At 57.9% G+C, this 16600-nt stretch overlaps 1 long non-coding RNA gene across 1 annotated transcript; it reads left to right on the top strand.

The window, feature by feature from the left end:
* Positions 1-574: 574 nt before the first annotated feature.
* Positions 575-4754, top strand: LOC120390666. Its single transcript, XR_005591109.1, has 3 exons — positions 575-769; positions 2342-2493; positions 4561-4754. It is a non-coding gene; the product is annotated as an uncharacterized LOC120390666 (long non-coding RNA).
* The last annotated feature ends 11846 nt before the right edge of the window (positions 4755-16600 follow it).

Here is a 16600-nt window from a genome sequence, read left to right as displayed (position 1 = left end):
CCCATCAAACAGCATTAGAGCCTTGCAGGTGATGGACGGGCCTCGGGAACTTGGCTGACTCCGTGCACAGATTCGCTGGAGTCATTGGGAGCTGATGGGACGTACCCAGGTCCGCGCGGGTTGGAAAGATCCTTGGGCTTTTCCCTGGCAAGAGCTGGGCGGGGGGGCTCCCAGTCAGTGTGGAAAAGCTGATTCGCCACCATCCCAAGCTTTGCACAGCGGCACGGGTAGCATTTCACGCCCACTTTGCACGGGGGCCGATGGCTGTACATGGGGTAGGCGGAGGGTGAATCAGGCAGCGGAGAACGGGGCCGTAGGAGAAGAGAGCCGCCTCGGTGGGAGTATTTCTAATCTCAGTCTGTGGGCACAGGCAGGGTGTGACGTTCTGTACCACGTGGGAACACTCTCCACGCCCATGGTCACCCTTATAAAATGATTGTGTGGTCTCCAATGCAAAGTTTGCCGTGCGGGGTGTCTTCGGAAGGCTCGTGATGCACTGAGCATTGTTGTCATAGTGACGTTAGAGTCATTGTTCTTACAGTAAAGTTATAGGGTAGAGTTTCATCTGTACAGTTCTGAGGCTGAAAATGTGTCTTCGTGGCTTAAAATAAGCCCAGGCAAAACTTCTCCATGAACAGAGGGGCAGTTCACACCTCATCAGGGCATGTGTGAGACAAACCCAGCCCAGCCTCACAGGAACGAAGGACGCTGGGCTAGGCAGGAACAAAGGCTCTGTTGGACTCTCGGGGGAGTCACCCCCCTTCCTTTGGTCAGTTTGGGACTGCGATGGGGCGGGTGGGGGGCAAAGGACAGGATAAAAGGGAGAGACGTTTGCCAGGCTCTTCCTCTCCCACCTCCACCTGCAGACACCACCACCAAGCATCCAGCGGGTATAACTGGACACTGCAAGACGGAGGTTCCTAGGGCTGGGCCTGGGACCGGAGATATTGGCTGGTGTCATTCGGTTGCACAATCCAAGGAGCAGCGGACATGCCGGAGGCTGTGCGTGAAGAGCCCAGGCGTGGGGGTTCTCACAGCAGAGCGGGGTCAGGCAGGCTCCCGGAGTCCCGGATTGGAGTGACCTAGCAGATCACGGGGCTGGATAACACCAGAGGGGAACGTCACAGAGGGTCAGGGCTTCCCGGAGGCTCTGGCTCTGGACAGATGCGACGTGCCTGCCCTCCCCACCGTGCTCCCCCCAGGCTCTAATTAGTCATTAGTGTTTTCTGAGTGCTCCATTGTGCTGATCCCGGAGGGCAGGAAACAGCCCCCCTGCCCCAAGGAGTTTACAGCTAGGCCAGACAGGCTGGGAAAGTCAGGTGCTGATTGGGTGACTTGGGCGTGGTCTCTCCTCAGAGGTGTAAAATCCCACTGACATGATGCAATATCCATGTCCGGTTGGTTCAGGTTATGTTTGGGCTTGGGAGAGCGGAGAAGCCTGGCAGGGGGCATCAGAGCTGATTATTAGAGGGGGAGCGGGCGGTGATCTAGGTTGTCTAACTTGTCCCATTACAAACGCGTTTAGGAACCACTCCCAGCTCCAGTGTTCCTTTGAGAGCTGGCTCCAGGGACATCCTGGGGCCAAGGAAGTGCCTTTTCTTTGTCCCATGCAATTCCCTTCTCAGCTTTGGCTGAGATCTAAAAGGGTCAGAAATCACCGGCACCCTCCCGTGCTTGCCTCTCTCAGGGCGCAGGTTGGCAGCCTGGCAAAATAACGACCCGTTCTAAGGCTGGGTTGGCGTCGACGCCAAAGCACTGAGAACAGATACAAGGAGCTGTAGCAGGGCGGGTGGGGGTATAAAGAGAGACAGATCTGGCATCGGGCCCCCGCTGGGATAATAGCTTTCTCCTGCTGCTAGCTGCCAGAAGTGCTGGGGCTCAGGTGGAAGCAGCCTGTGGTGAAAGCTAAGGGTTCAGATCCTCCAGATCAATGTTTCTGGTGGTCTGGCTCCGGTCCCTGAGATCTGCCTGGCACCGTGTAGGAAGGCAGCGCCAGCAAGCCAGTCCCTGGCATCGAAAAGGCTGAGAAACACTGCTCCAGGGGACACAGGGCATGGGGGGAGGGGCGCTCGCCCTTGCACACGAGAACGTTTGTGTTTTCCCTTAATACAAAAGCCTGTCTAGAAAAGGTCCATTATTTATGTGGCGAAGCCAAGTACTCGAGAGCCAGGGGATGCCAGATTTACAATTGCTGAAGCACCTCTGGTGCGTGTGCATTACCGGGCAGTATTTCACTGCAGCGTCCGCGCTGGGTTTTCTGCACCAAGCTCAGGGTGGCCACGCAAAGGGGGCCGAAGTGGCGCCCAGACAACCCTAACTCTCACCTTTCCTACCTCTCGAGGGCTTTGCCACCTAAACAACCTTCTTCTAACATTGATGCAGTTTCGTCACGAGATTGGCCATTTCTCCAGGATGACCTTGTCGTTAAGCCATTGGACTCAGGAGTTCTGGGTGCCGTTCCTGGCTTTGCCGCAGACGCCTGGGTGACCTTGGGTAAGTCACGGCATTTTCCCGTGCCTCAGTTTCCCTATCTGCAACATGGGGATAATCCTCCTTTCCTTGCCTTGTCTGTTTGGACCGTGAGCTCTTGGAGGCAGGGACAGTCTCTCACCCTGTGTCTGAAACACCCGGCACAACGGGGCCCTCAGCTCGGTTGGGGTCTGTGCAGCGCCAGGCACAATGAGGCCCTGATCTTAGCTGAGGTCTGTGCAGTGCCTGGCACAACAGGGCCCTGATCTCAGTCGGGGTCTCTTCCACACCCAGTAAAATGGGGCCCTGATCTCAGCTAGATGCTACTGGAATGTAAATAATAAAACCACCAAGGGCGGAGGGCCACGAGGCGGGGCCAGAGTCTCCTCTGCTGCTGTAAACCAGTTCAGCTCCAGCGACGGCAGTGGAGCTTTGGTGACAGGCTCTGGCCCTGTGGGTTTTTCCAGCCTGCCTGGATCAAGATCCAACACGAAACGTGAGGGGGAGGAAATCAGCTGCTCCCCAGACGCGCTGGCGCGTTGCCCTGATGGCGTCAGAGAGGATTCCAGCTGCCCCCCCCCCGTGAGCATGGAGGATACCCAGGGGCACTGGCTTGTGATGGGAATCCACTGGCCTGTGGTTGGGGCTTCATGGTTCCCCGCTGCTGAGCCGGGAGCAATCCAGCCATGCAGACTGAGCAGCTCACCGCGGGACGAACCCAGCCTGTCTCAGTGACGGCTGGATCTGGGCTGGGCGCACCCAACGGAAACATGAATAGGTGCTGAGTGTTCAACATCCTACACTGCAGGGACCTGGGGCTGCTGCTCCAGCAACACGCCTTTCACTTCCCAATATACTTTGCTGGAGGCAGGCACGTCCCAGGGGAGGGAGCACAGGTGAGCTGGGCAGAGTGAGTCACAGATGAGGGACGTGTGCCAGGAGCTGCAGGGCTCTGAATGGAAGCCAGCGCTTACTCCTGGCTGGTGCATGTGCATTGCCACTGCCCTCTGCTGGAGGGAACCATAATTTCTCCTCTATGTGTCATAGACCCCAATACTGCTCATGGAGATTCCCCTTTAGCTCAGGGAGCTCAGAGCTGAGGGTGTGGTCCGTTGGGGAGGGCACCTACAGCCTGGAGTCCAGGACCTTCCCTCTGGGAATTCTTAAGTCACAAGCTGCTCCTGTTTAGCTTCCTTCATTCTGAGATCTCACAGTTCTTGGAGGGAGGAATTTAGCATCCTGTTATTTCAGAGGGGGAAACCGAGGCACCGAGCAGGGACATGACTTGCTCAAGGCCACATAGCAAAACAGTGGTTGAGCTGAGTATAGAACTTATAAGTAGTTCCCTGCTCTAACCACTAGCCCATGCGGAGTTGGGACTGGGAACCCAGGAGTCCAAGCTCCAGTCTGTTCTCCATCCAGACCTGAGACTAGAAACCCAGGAGTCCTAGCTCCCAGTCCACACTCCCGATCCACACTCACATAGAGTTCATACTCAGAACCCAGGAGTCCTGGCTCTCCATCCATGCTCCGTCTGGAGCTGAGGCTAGGAACCCAGGAGTCCTGGCTCCCAGTCCATGCTCCATCCGGAGCTGAGGCTAGGAACCCAGGAGTCCTGGCTCCCAGTCCATGCTCCATCTGGAGCTGAGGCTAGGAACCCAGGAGTCCTGGCTCCCAGTCCATGCTCCATCCGGAGCTGAAGCTAGGAACCCAGGAGTCCTGGCTCCCAGTCCATGAGCCCACACCAACCCCAGGGCTTGTTAAACAGGCACCTTCCAGTGAAGCTTAAGCCACACAAGGGACACGCACAAAAGGATGCGAAGTCGGCCTTAGACACTACAGCATTTGACGCAACCAACCCAGGGTCCCTTTAAGACCCGGCAGGATATTAACTTCTGAAGACGCTGATGGGCAGATTTTCCCCCTCCTTCCCCCATTATTTTTTGACTCAGACATTTCATGGCAAACGTGAAACTACTCTGAGCCCAGCTGAAGGCAAAGGAGCCCCGCTGGCTAGAAAGTAAGGGGGCTGTTTGTTTACAAGGGGATCTCTTTGATGTAGATAATTAAATGTTGGATCCCTTCCCATAGGAATTAATTGTCCCCGACGAAGGTACTTGCGAGAGGAAATGGAAGCAGCAGCAGGGGGTTCCAGACGAAATATATTCCCTTTAATTTTCGTCGATGACGCTCCGGGCCAGTGGAGATGTGTAAATAAGTCCAATATTGGAGATTAATGGGCGTTTAGCCTTGTGAAATTAACAACACTCCAGCAAATCTACAAACTACTGTCCTTGGCTGGTACAACTCCCTCATTCTGCATATTTCACCTCTCCTGCAGCATGGACGGGCTTTTAAACAAGGTGATAATACCACGGCCTTGCTCTTAGCCAGGGCTTTTCAGTAGTAAATCGCACCACGCTCGTGACAAAGGGGTTCACGGATGGAGAAACTGAGGCCCAGAAAGGGCAGCCCCAGGTCGGCCAGCTGCAGAGCCAGAAATAGAAAGCAGGTCTCTTACGTGCCTGTTTAGTGTTCTGTCCACTAGGCCGCAATGCCGGCGTCGTGCAGGGTGGCAGGTATGCCCCCCCCAGGAGCTCCAGGGTCTGCTTCTCCGGCGTGCAACGGTTTGGCACCCGTGCAAACGCGGGTGCAAGATGCTCCAGTCGTGCATTAGCTCCCGCTTGGCATGGGTAGAAATGGGATGGGGAATTGGGAAAGCCCTTTCCATCCTCCTTCTCAGATTGAAGTGACACCTGCCAGGCGTCAGGCGGGGCACTATTTACCAACACAGTCGGGCCTTAATGATAGCTCTGGCCTGCAGCTGCACAAGGGGGGTGGTGTGGGGAGTAAAAAAAACCCCGACTGTGTCCCTTTAAATAGACCAGAGAGGGAAGCCCAGATTCCAGAGAGCTGTGAGAGGGAATCAGTCATCAGAAGGCGGGTAGAAGGCTGCTGGCCAGTGTCTAGGGTATTAGTAGGGCCCTGCCAAATTCAGGGTCAATTTCATGGTCATAGGATTTTAAAAATCATTCGTTTCATGATTTCAGCTATTTAAATCTGAAATTTCAGAGTGTTGTAATTGTTGGGGTCCTGACCCAAAAAGGAGTTTTGTGTGTGGGGGGGGAGTCGCAAAGTTATTGTAGGGGGGATTGCGGTTCTGCTACCCGTACTTCTGCGCTGCTGCTGGCAGCGGCACTGCCTTCAGAGCAGGGCAGCTGGAGAGCGGCGGCTGCAGGCCGGGAGCCCAGCTCTGAAGGCAGAGTCACCGCCACCAGCAGCGCAGAGGTAAGGACGGCATGGTAGGGTATTGCCACCCTTATTTCTGCGCTGCTGCCTGCAGAGCTGAGCTCTCAGCCAGCAGCCGCCATTCTCTGGCCGCCCAGCTCTGAAGGCAGCAGCGCAGAAGTAAGGGTGGCAGTACCGCCATCCCCTGAAATAACCTTGTGATCCTCCTGCAACTCCCTTTTGGATCAGGATCCGCAATTTGAGAAACGCTGGTCTCCCCCGTGAAATCTGTACAGTATAGAGTAAAAGCACACAAAAGACCAGAGTTCACAGGGGGAGACCAGAGTTCACGGTCCGTGATGCGTTTTTCATGGCTGTGAATTTGGTAGGGCCCTACGCATTAGACATGGGTTCAAACCTCTGTGTGACACTGAACGAGTCACTTAGAGACAGATTTTTTACATCAACCAGAGCTAGGGGGCTAAATACCTGTAACGGTCCGGCCCACCGTCGCTCCCTGCCTCAGTTTCCCTACCTGTGCAATGGGGATAATGGCCTGCCTGACCTCTCAGTGGCGCTGTGAGGATAATTACTTTAAAGACTAGGCGCTGCTCTGGTATTACAATGATGGAGGCCATGGTAAGAACCACATGGTCCCTGCCTCAGGCTCTCAAAGGTATTTCGGTGCCTAACTCCCATAGATATGGAAATGTGGCCCTTAGTGAGCCCGGCAAGGTCACGCAGGGAGTCTGCATGAGCAGTGCCCTGCACCCGGCACTCCCACATCCCGGGAGAACAGATTTTAACCTGGAGCGAGACGCCGAAATCTCTCTGACTCCAGATGTGGGCCCAGAGCCCTGCAGTAGACTGGCGAGGGGAGGGCGGCGAGAGCGGGCAGGGGAGGGATCACACCTCCAGAGATGGCCCGTGTCCCTTTAAATGGATCTGGCGCCCGAGGCCCAGCGAGCAATCACTCAGCAAACAATCCGCTCAGCAGCAGCCCTGCACGGCCCTTCGCGGCAGGCTCCTCAATTGCCTCCATTTGTCCGCCTGTCAAGACCCCGTTCCGCGCTGACGAGCCGCCATCGCCGATCATTTTTCGCTGTGAAAAATCCCCCGATGCTGATTGCTCCGTGGGCAGCGTGTCTGAGCGGGCGGGTCGGCGGTGATGGGAGGGGACGAGTAAAGCAAACTGGGCAGCACGGTTTGCAGGCTGGGGTGAAGGTGTCCCCATGTCTCCAGAGAGGCACAGACACCCGCTTTGCCCCTGCCCTGCCCTCCTCTCCTCCACTCCCGAGGCTGGGTAGCCAAGGGCCATCTCTGTCTGCCGGTCCCCCGGCTCCGCTTAGCAGCCACCGTGGAGGATTTCGGCAGCGGGGGGCCGTGGAGACGGAGGGTGCATTACGGGAGTTCATTAGCATCTTGGGAAGATAAATGGATCATAAACAGCCTGGCCCCGAGTGATTTACGAGCTTCCTCCCATGGTGCGATAATTCCAGTGACACTGTAATTGACCTAGATGGGGAACTATTTTAAAGGGGACAAATATATATGTAAATACAACATCCGCCCACGCATGCACCTTGCACACAAAGGCTACGTGCGCGGAGTGTTGCCATGGCAAAATCAAGCCCCCAAATGTTGGGAAACGGCAGAATTAAGGTTGCCGGTAATTCTGTGGGGAGGGCGCCTGGATGGAGCCTAGGGTGAATTTCGCTGCCAAACTTTTCCAGCATCTGCACTGAGCGCGCGCAAACTGAGATTTCCTTGGGGTACATTTTCATAGGGAGAGCAAAAGGCACATCCCTGGCCCCAGGGCCGGGAGGGTGAGGGGCTGAAGCTTCTCAGTGAAACATATGTAAGATGGACCAAAACGACGTGTTGTTTTTGCTAGTCTCGTTCTGGGAAACGGCTGAAACGTTCCCCAAAAATGTACCCTGAAGCAGACACCCAGCGTGGGAAACCTCTGGCCGAACAGCTGACGTTTGGCAAAGTTATAAGCAACTTCAACCAAGGTCTTGTCAGGCAACCTTAACTAGAGACCACGCCATGAGCTGGGCCTGGAATAGACACAGTGCAGCTCCAGGAGCCCGGCTGGCAGGACGCAAAGGAAACCTGGCAGCACAGGCAGCGCTGGAGCAGAGGGGACGGCAATGAGATTAAGTTGGAATGGGCTTGGGGGTGGAATTGAATTACCAGCCCCAGCTAATCCTGTTTCCAGGAACCTAATTAGATTGTTTAAACTCTCTGCGGGAGCAAAGGGAAGACCAGCTGGATTAATCTCCGAGCTAAGTGGACTCCACAGCTTTGCTGCCTGGCACACTGGATGGCTTTGGGGCAGGGCTGTGAGGGTTTAGCCATTTCAATTAGGGAGGTGGGGGTTGCTCTGGTTCCATTAGCAGTATAGGGCTTATGACACATGCTGGAGCAGCTCTGATCCCAGCAGGGGGCAGCGTTCCAGGCGGTGGAGCGGAATCCGCACCATTTCCAGCACCATTTGACTTAGCTCACTGGCTGGCGGCCCTTTTCTGTACCTTTTCTGTACCGTGACCCCTGCCACTGAGTCCAGGTGGAGCTGGGAAGCCCCCGACCATTCAGCAATATGGGAAAGGCTGGGTGGCGTTACTGCACCCCCAACCCTTAATTCCTTCTAGCCGCCACGGGCGAGAGTGCCTGACCAGAGCTGCCAGCTATGCTGGGACATGGCTGTTTGGTTCCTGTGCCACTGCTTAAATCCAGCACTCCATGCCCTTAAACACATGCACACACATCCCCCCCGTGCACACGCCCCCGTGAACGCACACACGCCCATGCACCAGACGGATGCACTTCAACACACATGTCCCTGCCCCCATGAACACATGTATCACCCCATGTGCTTACACCCATGCACACGGACATGCATACGTGTCCCCATGTAGCACCCTCTGCACGGACACCTGTGCACTGCCCTACACACACACACACACTTGCTCACTCACACCTTGCCTCCATGCTAACACAACAAACTCAGCCTCTAGAGTCTGCGGCCCCGCTCGGCCCTTGGGGGTCCCTGCTCGAGGCACCGACAATGCCAATTGTGGTGGCGGCTTTTGCAATGTGGACACCGGGCAGAGCCCCTCCAAACTCAGCTCCCGCCAGGGCCAGCGAACAAGCGCTCCGGCCGGTGCCAGCCAGGGCCGGCTCCCATTCCCAGCCCCAGCATCCCGACCAAGCGGGATCCGCCGGGGGAAAGGGGGCAGGAAACCGCCAGCTTCAGCCTGGAAACAGGGTTTCCTTTTCGCCAGCGCCGCCAAGAACAAAACCATGCCGGGCCCTCCCGCTCCAGGTGTCAGTCTCCCCATCCATCATGCTAAAACAATTAAATGCAGAAGCAATTAGCACTCCGGCAATAAACAGCTGCAGCGCTATGTATGGCTTGGCTATATTACGCTCATCTATTAATATTACGCTGCCGAGACACTTACAGGAACCAGAGAGAAAACAGGCTGCGCAGGGGCCCGGTGGAAAGGAAGGTGGGAAAAACCATCATGATGCATTAAATACGCATTGTGAGGGGGCAGCTGAAAGTCACCTGCTGGCATGGACAGGGGGAGGGATAGATGGGCAGAGCCTTGATGGGAGACACACCACCTTGGGGGGAGGGTGCCCCAGGGCAGCTGACTCTGGAGGGCCCAGGATCAGTCAAGATCCATCCATACTCTGCGCCCCTTCACCGATATCAGCAGATGGCCTGGGGGGATCAGGTTCCCCTCCCCTAGCGATCCCCTTCTTTGCACCATCCAGCCCTGGGAGCTGCTCCACCAACAGCCCAACCCTGCACCCAAAGCCTTGTCCTGGATAGGGCCTTTTATGCGGTGAGGAGGCGGGGCTCTGTGTTCTGGGTGGGGCCAGGCCCCTTGGCCCCGCCCTCCTCCCCGCCCTGTATAAAAGGGTCTGCGCTAAGCCTCAGGTGGCCCAGGGATCTTGGATTTCCCTCTGTGTCCCCCACCCCCACCCCTGGAGGCTCAATTCCCCCATATGGGAGCCATGGAGCAAGTCTGGGGCAGAAGCCCATAGTGCCCCCGGCCAGCTGGCCATCCGCATCCCACAGCTCTGCCAACTCACCTGAGTCCTGCCTTGAAGTGTCCTTATACTGTATCCTTCCAGTGCTGGGACCCCAATGCCCATCTCAGCTCTGCCAGTGCCCCTCAATCCTGACCCACAGCCCCCTGCTAGCCCAGCCCTGTGCTCCCCCCACAGCTCTGCCGGTGCCCCTCAATCCTGACCCACAGCCCCCTGCTATCTCAGCCGTGGGCTTTCCCCCGCCACAGCTCTGCCAGTGCCCCTCAATCCTGACCCACAGCCCCCTGCTATCTCAACCGTGGGCTTTCCCCCGCCACAGCTCTGCCGGTGCCCCTCAGTCCCGACCCACAGCTCCTGCTATCCCAGCCTCAGAGTTGGAGAAAGTGCCTGTGCATGGGGGGCATTGTGTAGTGGGGTGTCTGTGTGTTACCAGCCCATGGCCAACTGCACTGGTGGGCAGCGCATGTCTGTGGATTGGGGTGTATCCTGCAGGTCTGCACTGGGGGCGGGGGGAGCGAGCCACTGCTGTTTGTGTTCGCGAGGCCGGGTTCTGGGTGTGCCCCCCTGTGTGTTGCTGGAGGATGGGGGGGGGGCTGCACACAAAAGCCTGCGTATTGCTGTGTGTGTGCACACGGGGCGGGGGCACTGGTGAGCTGGCGTGCGAGCGCTGGGGCCTGTCGAGGGGGGGAGGGGGCAGCGTGTCCCTGCACAGCAGCCCATGGCCCGGCTAAGTGGGATCATCTCTTTAATGGGGCTTAAGTTCTATCTATAGGAAACACTTGGCCAGACCAGCATAAGGTGCTGCCCTATCCCCAGGGAACCCGCTGCCCCCCACCCCCTCCCCAGGGGAACCGCTGTTCCCCCTCCCCCGTCCCCAGGGGAATACACTGCCCCCCCTGCCCCCGCCCCAGGGGAACCCACTGCCCCCGCCCCAGGGGAACCTGCTGCCCCCCAGCCCCCCGTTCCCAGGGGAACCCACTGCCCCCTCCCCCACCCCAGGGGAACCTGCTGCCCCCCACCCCCTCCCCAGGGGAACCGCTGTTCCCCTCCCCATCCCCAGGGGAACTCACTGCCCCCACCCTCCCCAGGGGAACCCACTGCCCCCTCCCCCTCCCCAAGGGAACACACTGCCTCCCCTCCCCAGGGGAATCCACTGGCCCCACACCCCGTCCCCAGGGGAACCCGCTGTCCCCCCGCCTCCATCCCCAGGGGAGCCCACTGCCCCCTCCCCAGGGGAACCTGCTCCCCCCAACCCCCTCCCCAGGGGAACACACTGCCCCCCCTCCCCGGGGAACCTGCTGCCCCCCACCCCTCCCCAGGGGAGCCCACTGCCTCTTTCCTGGGGACCTGCGTCCCCCTTGCTCACTGGCTGGCGGGGGGGGGCGGGGGTTGTCCAGAGGCCTCTGATCATTTGAAGGAAGACTTCAGCGGGGGGGAGGGGGGCAGGTTAGCGGCCAAGGCTGTGCAGCCCCCAGCCCCTTCCCTTGCTGCATTCGCGTGGCTCCCTGCCCCTCCCGGTCAGACCCCATGCAGCACAGCCGGGGGGGGAGGGGGGGGCTGAGATAATACAGGGACTCCCCCCATCCCCCCCCCCACTCTCCCTTTCAGTTCTGGAGCTGCTGATCCTAACGCGCTCGCTGAGCCCCAGCCTGGGGTCTGATCTGCAAGGGCGGGTTCGGGGGGGGCAGGATTCCCCAGCATCCTCTGCCTCCTCCTGGCCCCCGCAGCGGTCGGAGCACAGGCCCTGCTCCCTCCCCTCCGGCTGGCTTGGCTGGCAGCGCTAACGAGGGACCATATGGGCGGCTTGCATCAGCCTCCTGGGGCCGTTCGCCCCTCTGCTCCGTAAGCCTTTAAACCCCCAAATCCCTTCAATCTCCTTGGCAGAAACTGAGACACGCGCTCCATTAGCCAGACCCACAGAAGCTGGGCGCTGCGGCCTCGGCCTGGCCGGACTGGGCCCAGGACTCCTGGGTTCGGTTCCCAGCTCTCCGGGAGGGGAGGGGGACCTAGTGGTTTGAGCAGTGGGGTTGAGAGCCAGGACTCCTGGGTTCTATTTCAAATTCTGCAAGGGGCATGGGGGTCTAGTGATTGCAGTGGGGGTGGGGTTTGGGACTCAGGACTCCTGGGTTCCATTCCCAGCTCTGCCCCTGACTTGCTGCCCTGCCGCCTCGTGCCTCAGTTTCCCCCTTTGAAGAGTGGGGCTAATGGTACCAGCACAGCTCCGAGGGGAGGGGGGGTTATAAGGGTTAATCCATTGGGATGGAAGGGGCTGGAGAAGCCCAGGCTGGTTTCCCCCAGAGCCCCCAGCTCAGGGGGCGGGTGTCACTGTGTATAACAATCAGACGTACCACTTCTCCCTCCCCCCATGTCTGCAGCGCTTGGGTTCCTCTAACGCACCCAGGCGTGCGGGGAGAGGGGACCCCAAGTGGGTGGGGGGCGAGCAGGGCCACAAGGGTGGCACTCACAGATCACTCCCCCCCCATCCCCCGGGCTCCTTCTCCAGCGCCAATTCTCCTCCCGCCGAGCCAGGGGCGCGTTGGGACATTGGCTTTGCAGAACAGGAGCCAGGACTTTTCACCCTCACCCCTCCCTGTATCCTGCCTGGCCCTGCGCCCCCCAGGGGACGGGGGAACACGCTGTGCCCCAAAAGGGGGTCAGGGTGCCTTCTGCATTGTACCCTCCGGCCAGCTCAACACATGGCTGTCCCTTTAACCCCCCCCCCCCCAAAAAAAACCCTGCTTCCTTGGGCTGCCCCTTTGGCCAGTGAGTCCATTGCCACCTCTTGGCTTCTGTCTTAGGCTTAGATTGGAAGCTGGCTGGGGCAGGGCCCATCCCTTTCCTCTGTGTTAGTACAGCACCTAGCGCCAGAGGGCGCTGGGCCCTGGCTGGGCCCCTAGTCCGAAATCTCCCTTCCTGCAGATGAAGCCCGTTACTTCTTGTCCTACCTTCAATGGACCTGGAGAACAACTGATCTTCATAACAGCCCTTAACATCTCTGAAGACTGTTCTCAGGTCCCGCCTCAGTCTTCCTTTCTCCCTCCACCCGGCCCTGACCCCCGCAGGAGCTCGGTCTTCCTGTGCCCCTGATGATTACTGAGGGGGGTGGGGGTCCGACAGCCTCGCCAGCCATTCCCAGCAGTGGCGCTTTTGATTTTTCGATGCTACGTGTCGCTCTTTGCACTTGTCCTGGACCTGGAGAATTCATGAGACGACAGATTAAGGCCTCCCCTGTGAACTAGTTCAAAAAAACTCACGGGAACCTTTTAGTGACTTCTCGGAACAAGACAAAAAGGAGCAGAAATGGCAGCTCGCTCGCTCTCCTGTACTAACAAATGTTCAAGTGTAATTGAATTGTTACTGCGAGCAGCTCAGTGTTATGGTTTAATTTGACTGCGAAAATTGTTTGCAAAACAGACATTTGTGGGATTTTTCATCTCTGTCGCACTTTAAAGCCCTGAAACATTATCCGGCGACGTTCCACGAGCCTCCCGGAAAAAAAAAACATTATGAAAATGAATGTTCCAAACCGGATATTTGTAAGGGGTAATAATAAAAGTTTGCTCTCGGGCAGTGCTTTTCATCAGAGGATTTCAAAGCACTTCACAATCACTTCGAGATCACAGTGTTCCTGGGAGCGAGGTGTCATTAAATCCGCTTTACAGGCTGGGTTAAAGCAGGTCCAGTGACTTGCCCAAAGTCAGGCTATGTGCCAAGTTGAGGAATAGAACCCAGGTGTCCTGAGCTGCAGCTCCCCTGCTCTAACCCCACCCCAGGTGTTCTGACATCCAGTCCCCTCTGCTCTAACCACTAGACACCACTTCCATCTTAACACCAGCAACAGAACTCCTGACACCCAGTCCATTCTGCTCTAACCACTAGACCCCACTCCCCTCTTAACGCCAGCAACAGAACTCAGGAGTCCTGACTCCCAGGCCCCACTGCTCTAACCACTGGACCCCACTCCCCTCTTAACGCCAGCAACAGAACTCAGGAGTCCCGACTTCCAGGCCCCACTGCTCTAACCACTAGACCCCACTCCCCTCTTAACGCCAGCAACAGAACTCAGGAGTCCCGACTCCCAGGCCCCACTGCTCTAACCACTAGACCTCCTAGCCTGTCTTCTGCCCTACGGCTGCTTCACTTAAGCATCCTCTCATCCCAGCCTGACCTCAGCTCCACCCTACCCCCGATTCACAGGTTGGGATCATTCATTTTTATATTATTAATTGGATTTTTTTGTAGTGCCTTCCATCCTCACGGAGCCCTCGCGGCGCGCAGAGACCATCCCACACACACACACACCCCAAGCTGCCAGAGCAGCAACGAGGAATCATTCTTCCATATGTCTGTTGCTTCCACTGCATTGATTCCTCGCCTCTGCTCGGCTTCGCGAAGGCATCCGTCTCCCTGGGCGTCAGGGATGCTAATGAATTCAGGGCCACGCGCGCGGCTCAGACACACTAGCAGGCAACCCACCTCCCTGAGCGCAATGCACCCCCCCCCCGCCCCAGGCTTCTTCCCCCCTGTGCATTTGAGCTGACCTTTTCCTGACCCATCCTTCGCGCCAGTAAAGCATGAAAGGGCAGTGCTGCCCGGGGGGCGGGGGGGAGGAGAAAGCGGGGTAACTTGCCCCAGACCCCACAGGGGCCCCCATGAGAATATAGTATTCTATAGTATTGCAACTTTTTTTATGGAAGGGGCCCCTGAAATTGCTTTGCCCCAGGCCCCCTGAATCCTCTGGGCGGCCCTGTGTAAGGGCCAGGCTGATAAAGGTATTTAGGCACCTAACTCCCCTTGGCATTAGGCCTTTGAGGATCTGGGAGGTGCCTCTCTGCGGCTTTAGGCGCCTCAATACTTTGTCAACCTGGCCATGTGTTTTTAAAGCAGGGGCTGGCTCTTTGTTCTGGGTCTGGACAATGGGAACTTGGTCGGCGACTGGGGCGGCTACGTGCTGTCACCACACAGCTCAATAATGCCGGTCATAATTCATTAATGCCAAAGGGAGGACGGGGGCTTCTGTCCTTGTCTCGTAACAGGACAAGGGGGCGGTGGATGGAAGGCGGCCTGCTGAGCTGGTCAAAGAGGAGCCTTTTTCACACCCGGGGGATTAGCCGGCGGAACTCACCGCCACAGGACACCGCTGAGGCCACAAACTCAGCATGGTTCAGACCAGGGTTGGATGTTTATGTGGCTGACAAGACGAGCTGGGGTTAGCATGGCATAATGCCGACTAAAAGAGCATCGGTGAGGAGAATTTCCTGTTTCTGGGGTTAAGCCGATCCCTGATTATGGGGGTCAGGATGTGACGGGGGGAGATAGGACTGTGGGGCTCTGACACCTTCCTCTGAACCATCTGGTGCTGTCAGAGCCTGGGGTCTGCCGAGCTCTGCCGAGTCCTGCGTTCCTTTACCCGGGCTGACGTGACCGGAGGAGCTGTCATTTCGGGATGCAGCCGCCGCGTCTCGGAGAACAGGCCCGGCTGGGGGCGGAGTGCTGAGTCGCTGACAAGATTTCAACGGGAGCTGAAGCCAAAAGGCCTGGTAGCCAAAACACAGATGGTGCTTGGCTTCCTCTCACTGTGCAGGCCTCGAGATGTCTCCGTGCCCCAGCCCTGGGATCTGGGCTTTTGGGATTGAATTCATCTGCAAGGGATTCTTTGCATGACAGCTGCCCCCTAGCCAGGGCTCGTCAGGCCCCGCCGTAGGGCTAGACACCTACCAGAGGCACTGTGACCGCCCTAAGGAGCCAGGCGGCAGATATGTGGAGAAGGGATTTTTCCACCTGTTGCCATCATATTGCTGGCAGGGCTTTGTGATTCATAATGATCACCCATGCGCCGATGGCGCCCGTCATCTCGGCCTTGTTAGCCAATGGGTGACCAGTCCGCGGCCGCCCAGCATGTGATTGGCAGAGCTGGCACAGCACCCAGGTGTCCTCCCCGGCTCTAACCACTAGGCTCCAAGCCACTGTTGGAAATAGGGCCCTGGAGTCCTGGTTTCCAGGACCTACCTCTGACTATTAGAACAGACTCTCTTCCCAGAGGTCAGGAGCAAGCCCAGGTACGCCGGCTGTCAGACCGCCCCTCTCCCCCTCTAACTGCTAGACCACACTCCCCTCCACAGCCAGAACCAGAACCCAGGTGTCCTGAATCCCACCCGCCCCCACTGCTCTAACCACTGGACCACACTGCCTGCCTGTAGCCAGAAATAGAACCCAGGAGTCCTGACTCTCACCAGCCCCCACTGCTCTAACCACTGGACCACACTGCCTGCCTGTAGCCAGAATCAGAACCCAGGTGTTCTGACTCCCTCCCGCCCCTCGCTGCTCTAACCACTGGACCACACTGCCTGCCTGTAGCCAGAACCAGAACCCAGGAGCCCTGCCTCCCGGTTAAATCTGGGTGAATCCCATGGGTTTCCGCCTGCAGGTGGCCGGGCCAGCGTTATGGATTGTGGTTCCTTCCCCCCTCCCCTGCTGAGCCAGCAGCGGCTGCAGGAAGCGGGTTTCCGAGCGGGAAGCAAGCTGCACCAAGGGGGGGGGGTGGCTCTTGTTTTGTGATGGAGAAACAAAGGAACCGAGTGAGCAGCTCAGCCTGGGCCTGGGCCACGATATCACTCCAGTCTCCCCCCCACAGAGCCATGCGCGGGGCTGGGGGTTCCTAGAGGAGTACGGCTTCCAGAGACCCCAAATGGAGTCATCCCCCCACTAGCCTGAAATCCCACCAGTACGGCCCCCCCATTCAATAATGCCCCTCACACTTTCCCTTCGGAAGCACTATATCTATCCCCTGCCCCTCCTTTTACGATGGGGAAACTGAGGCACGGACCGGGACGGTGGC

This window comes from Mauremys reevesii, linkage group 24 (genome assembly GCF_016161935.1).
Source record: "Mauremys reevesii isolate NIE-2019 linkage group 24, ASM1616193v1, whole genome shotgun sequence".
NCBI lineage: Eukaryota > Metazoa > Chordata > Testudines > Geoemydidae > Mauremys > Mauremys reevesii.
Note: the sequence above shows the minus strand (reverse complement) of the source record. Positions and strands in the feature narration are given on the sequence as shown.